The 10,225-nt window shown below is 52.0% G+C and overlaps 1 long non-coding RNA gene across 1 annotated transcript; it reads left to right on the forward strand.

Moving 5' to 3' along the window:
* Positions 1-704: 704 nt before the first annotated feature.
* Positions 705-10,213, forward strand: LOC123378600. The gene is made up of 3 exons (XR_006582665.1): positions 705-944; positions 9,488-9,576; positions 10,160-10,213. It is a non-coding gene; the product is annotated as an uncharacterized LOC123378600 (long non-coding RNA).
* Positions 10,214-10,225: the final 12 nt, after the last annotated feature.

Consider the following 10,225-nt stretch of genomic DNA (forward strand, 5'->3'; position numbering starts at 1 on the left):
GGTTCTGGAAGGGAGTTTGGGTGTGGGAGAGGTGCAGGCTCTGGGAGGGAGTTTGTTTAGTACCTCAGCAATACATAAGAGAGCGAGAAGCTGCAATGACTTCATGCAGACATAGAAACTGATAAGAGACTCTTGAGGGCGGGTGTGTAGTTAGAATATTCCACTGCATTAAGTCTCCTGTAGCAGGAACGTGGCACCCCAGCCCGTTACACAAGACAGAGGCGCTGCGGTGTCTAGGCAGAGACAGGCTGGGAATGGGGACCCCGGCGCCTTTAAGACCCCAGCCCCGGGAAGCTGCCGTGTGCTCCGCGCTGACATGAAGCATCCTGCGAGGGGAAATCCCGCCCCGCCCAATTTTTGAAACGCGACAGGCGGCTCCTCCCACCGAGGTAAGCGTCTCGCGCTCTGCCCCGCCCGGTGTAAGGAAGGATTCTGCTTCCGTAGAAATGTGCTACTGAGGGCCTACTGAGCATGCTCAGTTCATCTGCTGAAGCCACTGCCCTTCCCCCTGCCCTTACACCCCTAGGATTCTGCTTTTGACAGGGGTTAAAAAGTGGCAAAGGGGGGGCGAATGGGAGCAGGGGGTGGAAATGTACTGGTCTGGGGTGGGGGGTGTCAAGCAGCTGGACGCAGCATTAGGAGAGGGGGTAAAGGGCAAAATCAGGAATGGGGGGAAGAGGCGGAGTTAAGCCCAGGAGGGAGGCGCTGGCAGAGGGTAACAGAACCGGCGCAGGCAGGGGCAGAGGGGGCAGCAGTTACCCCATTGGCACGGGGACATCTATAAGTATCGGAATGTGCTGCGGGTAGCACATTCCTACTAGGAGGGCAGCGGCCACAGCAGATGTTACTGCGCATGCTCAGTGCACGCTCAGGAGGCATTCGGAGCGGGGGCTTTGTCTGCCTTGCCCCGGCCCTGCCCCAGCGCGGCCCCGCTCGGGGGGAAGGTGAGAGACCCCCCCACCCCAGGGAGCGGTGTCCCCGGTGCCCCGGGCTGCTCCCCGCGGAGCTGGCTACGATCCCCGGGCCCGGGAAAGCTGCCGCCAGCCCCAGGGTGTGCGGAGGGGAAGCCGGAGACGGAGGAGGGGTGATGGGCGCTGGGAGGGAGGAGCAGGGGTCAGGAGGGGGGTGTCCAGGGATGTGAGGGGGCAGGAGGGGGCCAGGGGGATGTGGGGCGCTGGGGGGAGGCGCTGGGGGAACACACAGGTATCGGGTGGCGGGGGGAGAATTCTGGGGCTCAGGGGAGCAGAGCTGGACTCGAGGGAAGCTCTGAGTGTCGAATAAAGGGAAGAAAAGGGGGGATGTGAGGGAGGGGAGGCTGGAGGGAGAATATGGAGCAAGCAGCGACTGGCTGGGGAGGCCGGGCAGAGCCAGAGGGCAGGAGGAGGAGGGAGGGGGATGGGGAGAGATACCATGGCAGCTCCCCCCGCCCATGGGGGGGAGGGGAGGGGAGGGGCTCCCCCCCTACAGGTGACACAGGCACGGCTCCCTCGCACGGAGGCAGGTGGAAGCCAGGTGACCCGAACCCCAGCCGTGGGTTTGCTGAGCAGTCTCCCAGCACCTCTCCCTGCCTGCGAAGGCACCGCCGGGAACCCCTCTGCCCAAGTCAGGTGGCTCAGGTGGCTGTGCTAAGGGGAGTGTGGGGCGATCACTTCCTTGGGCTGCATGCTTAATGGTCACAGCAGCCACCCAGATGTGGGAGGCCCAGGCTCAGTTCCCCCCAGTGCTCTCACCCCTGGGCCATGGGATCTCCTGATGTGAGGCTTAGACCCGTCTAGACACAACAGCGATTGAATAACTCCCCTGCAGGCCCCCAGCCCCAGACAGATCAAGTGCAGTGAGGGCTGGGTTAAGGCAGAGGCAACCTAAGCTTAAGGCTAGAGCCTAGTTAGTGTATGTGGAGCCTGCCCCATGGCGCAGGCAAGAAGGAGCAGTGCTGGCTACCCCAGTGTGTTTTGTCCCAGGCCTGCACCCATGTGTGTGTGTGGGGGGGTGTCAATGAGGCCAAAATTGAGCGAGTGGCAAGGTGACCTCCGTGCACCAGATCCCAATACAGCTCACTCCATTTGTCCCCCACACTACTGCCCCTTGTCAGACGGGGAGTCAATGGGGCCAAACCTGAGTGGCCTCAACCAGATTACCTAGAGCTTCAGGGGCCATGGCTGGGATGCAGGCAGGGAGCTGCGGTCAGTGCCCAGTAGGGAGCCAGCCGGGAGGAGGGGCATGAGGGGGTTTTACCTAGAGCACAGGAATGGGTTCATCCGGCCCCACAAGTCACTCCAGGAGCCTGGCGGCAAAGCGCTGACAGCTCCCTGGAGTGAGGGGAGTGGAGCTGGTGTCTCCAGCCCAGGGTTGGTAGCCAGTGAGGGGAGTGCACACAAGAGACCTCCCCGTGCTGGTCTGTTCCCGGAGCAGGTCACACACAGAGTCCATGTCACCTGGCCATGACTCGCCTGCAGCTTGAGCTCTGGGCTGCCTCTCCAGGACCAGGACCCCCATCGCCCTGTGACACTGGGGACTCTCTGAAACAAGGCCCAGTCTCCATAGGGATTCTTTAAAATACAGCCAGCTCTCCTGGACTCCATTCCCCCTCATGTTAGTCTCCCAGGGGATCCTGCCCATCAGTTCCCTGAGGGAGTCAAAGTCTGCTTTTCTGAAGTCCAGGGTCCATATTCTGCTGCTCTCCTTTCTTCCTTGTGTCAGGATCCTGAACTTGACCATGGGACTGTCTCTTCTCTGTTTGCCCAGGGCTCCATTGGCTTCTCTGTCCGACGCCCCTTAGTGCTGGGAGAAGCTGCCCGAGCCCGGGGGTGGTGGGATTCTGGGGCAGGGCTGCGGTGAATCCCTTGGTCGCTAGGACCCAGGAGCCGCTGGTAGGGTCTCTGGGCTAAGGCAGGCAGGCAAGACCCCCAAGCCCAGCGGCTGCTTTGGGGAGCCTGGAGCTCGGGGGGCTGCAGCCGGGAGCGGGGAGTCTCCAGCCGGGCCCTTCCCACTGCTCTCTGGGAGCCTCCCCCAGGGCAGAGCCCCCCAGCCCCAGGGCAGCCCCGCTCAGGGGGAAGGTGAGAGACACCCCCCCAGGGAGTGGTGCCCTGGGCTGCTCCCCGCAAGGCTGGCTGCAATCCCCTGCCTCGGCCCGGGAAAGATGCCGCCAGCCCCAAGGTGTGCAGGGGCAGCAAGAGGTAAACAGGGAGGGGGGGATGTGGCAGGGGGCAGGAGGGGGAAGGGGGATGTGGGAGGGGCAGGAATTGGGGAACAGGGAATGTGGGAGGGGGCAGGGATTGGGGAACAGGGATGCAGGGGGCGGGAGGGGGAATAAGGATGCAGGAGGGGGCCAGGGGGATGTGGGGCGCTGGAGGGAGGCTGGGGGAACACACAGGAATCGGGGCAGGGGGAGAATTCTAGGGCTCAGGGGAGCAGAGCTGGACTCGAGGGAAGCTCTGAGTGTCGGATAAAGGGACGAAAAGGGGGGATGTGGGGAGGGGCTGTGAGGAGGCTGGAGGGAGAATATGGAGCAAGCAGAGACTGGCTGGGGAGGGCAGAGCCGGGGGGCAGGCGGCAGGTGGGGGATGGGGAGAGATACAATGGCAGCTCCCCCAGCCCATGGGGTAGGAGAGGGGGAGGGGCTGCCCCGCCCAGCAGCCAGTGGAAATCTTTTTTCCCTAGACGTGATTATACCGGCATTGGGGGTGGGTGAGCAGGGGGCTTCCCCCAAAGGGCTCAGAATTTACAAGGCAAATATCTCCTCTCGGTCACACCCTGCTCACAGTTTAGTCTTTGTATGTATGATTACCTGTCCTATGGGCAGGCGGTGTATGTGTGCATTTGGTGCAAGGAGCTCCTGGACTTTGGAGACCAGGGTGGCCGAGCTGAGGGAGACAGAGGAGTACATAGAGGGACATAGTAGAACGGTCCTACCCCCGGTCTGACAGCCTCTGTGCTGTTGAGGAGGATGAAAATCCCAGAGAAGGAGAACATCCAACTGGAGCAGAGGGAAACGATCCTATAGTTGGGACCCTCCTTCCAGATGATGTTGTGGTATCCTGTCGCACTGAGGATACCTCTCCGGGGGAGCTAACTCCAGCTATTAGGAAGAGACAGGTATTAGTAATGGACAATTCAATCATTAGAAACATAGAGAGCTGGGTTTGCGATGACCGGGAGAACTGCATGGTGACATGCCTGCCTGGTGTGAAGTTTGCAGATCTCTCGAGACATCTAGACAGACTTATGTGTAGTGCTTGGGAGGAGCTGGTGGTCATGGTACATGTAGGTACCAATGACACAGTACTCCAGATGACGTCTCACCCTCTATTCGACATTGGTGAGGCCTCATCTGGAGACTGTGTCCAGTTTTGGGCCCCACATTACAAGAAGGATGTGGAAAAATTGGAAAGAGTTCAGCAGAGGGCAACAAAAATGATTAGGGGCTGGAGCACATGACTTATGAGGAGAGGCCGAGGGAACTGGGATTGTTTAGTCTGCAGAAGAGAAGAATGAGGGGGGATTTGATAGCTGCTTTCAACTACCTGAAAGGGGGTTCCAAAGATGATGGATCTAGACTGTTCTCAGTGGTACCTGATGACAGAACAAGGAGCAATGGTCTCAGGTTGCAGTGGGGGAGGTTTAGGTTGGATATTAGGAAAAACTTTTTCACTCAGAGAGTGATGAAACACTGGAATGGGTTACCTAGGGAGGTGGTGGAATCTCCTTCCTTAGAGGTTTTTAAGGTCAGGCTTGACAAAGCCCTGGCTGGGATGATTTAATTGGGAATTGGCCCTGCTTTGAGCAGGGGGTTGGAGTAGATGACCTCTTGAGGTCCCTTCCAACCCTGATATTCTATGATTCTATGATAGGAGAGACGTCCTGGAGGCCAGTTTAGGCTGCTAGGTAAGAGATTGAAGTTAGGACTCCATGGTAGCATTCTCTGAAATGCTCCCAGTTCCATGTGCAGGGCCAGTTAGACAGGCAGAACTGCAGGGTCTCAATGCGTGGATGAGACGATGGTATAGGAAGGAGGGGTTTAGATTTATTAGGAACTGGGGAAACTTTTGGGAAAGGGGGAGCCTATACAGGAAGGATGGTCCCCCACCTAAACCAAAATGGAACCAAATTATAGGCACTCAACATTAAAAAGGTCATAGAGCAGTTTTTAAACTAAGGGCTGGGGGAAAGCCAACAAGTGCAGAGGAATATGTGGTTCGGACGTCCCTTGGGGAGGATTTATTCATAGAGAATCTATGTCCTAGTGAGGACGAGAGGATGGAAAATGATAAAATATGGGCAGGGTCTGATCAGAAACAGTCAGATAAAAAGAGTCCCATTCAATTACATCGTGTAATGGCAGACAGCTAAAAGGAGACAAGTTTTTAAAGTGCTTATTTACCAATGGTAGAAGACTAAATTAAAATGGGTGAACTAAAGTGCCTCATATTAAATGTAAAACTTGGTGGAATGAGGATAATCAATAGGATACAGTAATACCAGGGTACAAAATATATTGGAAGGACAGAACAGGTCGTGCTGGTGGGGGAGTGGCATTCTATGTGAAAGAAAGCATAGAATCAAATGATGTAAAAATGAATCAAACTGTACCATAGAGTCTCTCTGGATAATAATTCCATAAGACTATAGCAGTAGGGATATATTACTGACCACCTGACCAGGATGGTGATAGTGACTGTGAAATGCTCAGGGAGATTAGAGAGGTTATTAAAATAAAAAAACTCACTAATAATGGGGGATTTCAATTATGCGCATATTGACTGGGTACATGTCACCTCAGGACGGGATGCAGGGATAAAGTTTCTTGACCCCTTAAATGACTGCTTCTTGGAGCAGCTGGTCCTGGAACCCACAAGAGGAGAGGCAATTCTTGATTTAGTCCCAAGTGGAGTACAGGATCTGGTCCAAGAGGTGAATATAGCTGGACCACTTGGTAATAGTGACCATAATATAATTAAATTTCATATCCCTGTGGCAGGAAAAACAGCACAACAGCCCAATACTGTAGCATTTCATTTCAGAAAGGGAAACTACACAAAAATGAGGAGGTTAGTTAAACAGAAATAAAAGGGTACAGCCCCAAAAGTGAAATACCTGCAAGCTGCATGGAAACTTTTTAAAGACACCATAATAGAGGCTCAACTTGAATGTATACCCCAAATTAAAAAACATAGTAAGAGAACCAAAAAAGAGCCACTGTGGCGAAACAACAAAGTAAAAGAAGCAGTGAGAGGCAAAAAGGCATCCTTTAAAAAGTGGAAGTTAACTCTAGTGAAGAAAATAAAAAGGAGCAAAATATTGGCAAATGAAGTGTAAAAATACAATTAGGAAGACCAAAAAAGAATTTGAGGAACAGTTAGCCAAAGACTCAAAATGTAATCACAAAAACAATTTTAAGTACACCAGGAGCAGGAAGCCTGCTAAACAACCAGTGGGGCCACTGAATGATCAAGATTGCCCTTATATAAATCCATGGTACACCCACATCTTGAATACTGCATACAGCTATGGGCTCCTCATCTCAAAAAAGATATACAGGCATTAGAAAAGGTTCAGAGAAGGGCAACTAAAATGATAAGGGATTTGGAGAGGGCCCCATATGAGGAAAGATTAACGAGGCTAGGACTTTTCATCTTGGAAAAGAGGAGACTAAGGGGGGATATGATAGAGGTCTATAAAATCATGAGTGCTGTGGAGAAAATGAATAAGGAAAAGTTATTTACTTGTTCCCTAATATAAGAACTAGGGGCCACCACATGAAATTAATGGGCAGCAGGTTTAAAACAAATAAAAGGAATTTCTTCTTCACACACTGCACAGTCAACCTTTGGAACTCCTTGCCTGAGGAGGCTGTAAAGGCTAGGACTATAACAGGGTTATATATTCATACAGGTTAAGTACATTAATGGTTATTAGCCTGGATGGGAAAGGAATGGTGTCCCTATCCTCTGTTTGTCATAGTGTGGAGATGGATGGCAGGAGAGAGATCACTTGATCATTACCTGTTAGGTTCACTCCTTCTGGGACACCTGGCATTGACCACTGTCGGTAGACAGTATACTGGGCTGGATGGACCTTTGGTCTGACCCAGTATGACTGTTCTTATGAGATGCTAAAGGAGCACTCAGGACGATAAGGCCATTACAGAGAAACTAAATGAATTCTTTGCATCTCTCTTCACGGCTGAGGATGTGAGAGAGATTCCCAAACCTGAGCCTTTTTTTAAGGTGACAAATCTGAGGAACTGTCCCAGATTGAGGTATCATTAGAGGAGGCTTTGGAACAAATTGATAAACTAAACAGCAATTAGTCACCATAACCAGATGGTATTCACCCAAGAGTTCTGAAGGAACTCAAATGTGAAATTGCAGAACTACTAACTGTAGTCTGTAACCTATCATTTAAATCAGCTTCTGTACCAAATGACTGGAGGATAGCTAATGTGATGCCAATTTTAAAAAAAGGGCTCCAGAGGTAATCCTGGCAATTACAGGCCTGTAAACCTGACTTCAGTACTGGGCAAACTGGCTGACTCTATAATAAAGAACAAAATTGTCAGACACATAGATGAACATAATTTATTGGAGAAGAGTCAACATGGTTTTAGTAAAGGGAAATCATGCCTCACCAATCTACTAGAATCCTTTGAGGGGGTAAGCAAGCATTTGGACAAAGGGGATCCAATGAATATAGTGTACTTTGCTTAAGAGCCTTTGCTGAGGGACCTTGTCACAGTCTTTCTGAAAATCTAAGTAAGCTGCCATGGTTCTCTCATGGATTGGTAACTGGTTAAAAGATAGGAAACAAAAGGTAGGTATAAATTATCAGTTTTCAGAATGGAGAGAGGTAAATAATGGTGTCCCCCAGGGCATAGGCGCCAACTTTTCCAGGCCCTGGTGGGTGCTCACTCCTGGCCCCGCCGTACCTCCACCCCAACCTGCCCCGTCCCCTTCTGCCCTGCCCCATCCCAATCCCTTCCTCAAAATCCCTGCCCCAACTCCACCCTGTCACTGCTCCTATTGAACCCCTTCCCCAAATCCCCACCCCGGATCCACCTCTTCCCCAAGCGCGCCACGTTTCCCCTCCTCCCCTCTCCGTCCCAGTGCTTGCTGCCACGAATCAGCTGTTTCACGGCGGGAAGCGCTGGGAGCTAGATGGAGAAGCGGAGCCGCGGTGTGCTCAGGGGAGGAGGCGGAGCAGAGGTGAGCTGGGGCGAGGGGGGATGGGATGGGGAGCTGCCAGTGGGTGCAGAGCACCCACCAATTTTTCCCCGTGGGTGCTCCAGCCCCGGAATACCCATGGAGTCGGCACCTATGTCCCAGAGGTCTCTTCTGGGACCAGTCCTATTCAACATTTTCATAAATGATCTGGAAAAAGGGGTAAACAGTGAGGTGGCAAAATTTGCAGATGATACAAAATTACTCAAGATAGTTAAGACCCAGGCAGATTGTGAAGAGCTACAAAAGGATCTCAAAACTGGGTGACCGGGCAACAAAAGAGCAGATGAAATTTAATGTTGATAAATGCAAAGTAATGCACATTGGAAAATATAATCCCAACTATACATATAAAATAATTAGCTATTACCACTCAAGAAAGAAATCAGAGAGTCATTGTGGATAGTTCTCTGAAAACATCCACTCATGTAGCCGCAGTCAAAAAAGCGAACAGAATACTGGGAATAATCAAAAAAGGGATTGATAATAGGACAGTAAATATCATCTTGCCTCTATATAAATCCATGGTACACCCACATCTTTAATTCTGTCTGCAGATGTGGTCACCCCACCTCAAAAAAGATATTTTGGAATTGGAAAGGATCCAGAAAAGGGCAACAAAAATGATTAGGGGTATGGAACAGCTTCTGTATAAGGAGAGATTAATAAGACTGGGACTTTTCAGCTTGGAAAAGGATGGCTAAGGGGAGATATGATTGAGGTCTATAAAATCATGACTGGTATAGAGAAAGTAGATAAGGAAGTATTGTTTACTACTTATCATAACACAAGAACTAGGTGTCACCAAATGAAATTAATAGGCAGCAGGTTTAAAACAAATAAAAGGAAGTATTTCTTCATGCAACACACAGTCAACCTGTGGATCTACTTGCCAGAGGATGTTGTGAAGGCCAAGACCATAGCAGGGTTAAAAAAAAAAATAGATGCATTCATGGAGGATAGGTCCGTCAATGGCTATTAGCCAGGATGGGCAGGGATTTGTCCCTAGCCTCTGTTTGCCTGAAGCTGGGAATGAGCGACAGAGGATGGATCACTTGATAATTCCCTGTTCTGCCTATTCCCTCTGGGATTCCCCCAGGGGCACCTGGCACTGACCACTGTCGGCAGACAGGATACTGGGCTAGATGGACCTTTGGTCTGACCCTGTAGGGCCGTTCTTATGTTCTTTAAAGAGCCTGGGGGGAATTGGGGTGTAAAATAGACTAACGCGATTCCAGAAACCTCGCCAATTGCTCTTCTCACCCTGACAGGCTGCAGAATAACGACCCCATATCGCTCCAGATCGTCCCATCTTCCTAGGGGCCGGGGCAGGGAAATGGCTGTGGTGGATCCAACTCAGGTAGGGGATTCTGGGGAGAGCTGCTGGGGAGAGTTGAGGTAGAGGGGGAGGGGCAGGAAATACACAAGGTGAGGCAGGGAGGGGGACAGGGTGTGATAAATCTGCTGGGACATGCTCAGCATAGGGGCTCTTTTATGAACAGGCCCATTCTTGTGGGTGTGGGGGCTGAACATTCCCCCATTTCTGAAGAAGGAAACAGATCCCCGCTTGGACATGGCTGGGAAAACAGAGCAAAGTGCTAGAGCCTGAACCCCCTGGGCAGAGACTGCAGTGAAACACAAGTGGGAGGTGCTGGGATTCCTGTCCTTGTTCCCTGCACTGAGCTGTGCCTCCCACATCAGACTGTGCCTAGTAGGTGTGTGGTAAATGAGAAGATCCTGCCCTCCTCCATCTGCTGGGAGGACAAGGAGCTCTCTCCTACTCTCTGATCTGAGTGGCCTTCTGGCCTCTCCGGGCAGGGTGGGGGTGGGATTGTGCTCCTCTTGCCCTCCCAGAGCTGTCCTGGTGTTGTGCTTCTTCCCCCATGAATAGTGGGATTGTGGCTGGTCTGCAGGCACTGAGTGGGGGGCACCTGTTGTTTCAGATGCCGGTGACCTTCGAGGAGGTGGCTGTGTATTTCACCGCGGGGCAGGGGGCTCTGCTGGACTCC

This window comes from Mauremys mutica, chromosome 10 (genome assembly GCF_020497125.1).
Source record: "Mauremys mutica isolate MM-2020 ecotype Southern chromosome 10, ASM2049712v1, whole genome shotgun sequence".
Lineage (NCBI taxonomy): Eukaryota > Metazoa > Chordata > Testudines > Geoemydidae > Mauremys > Mauremys mutica.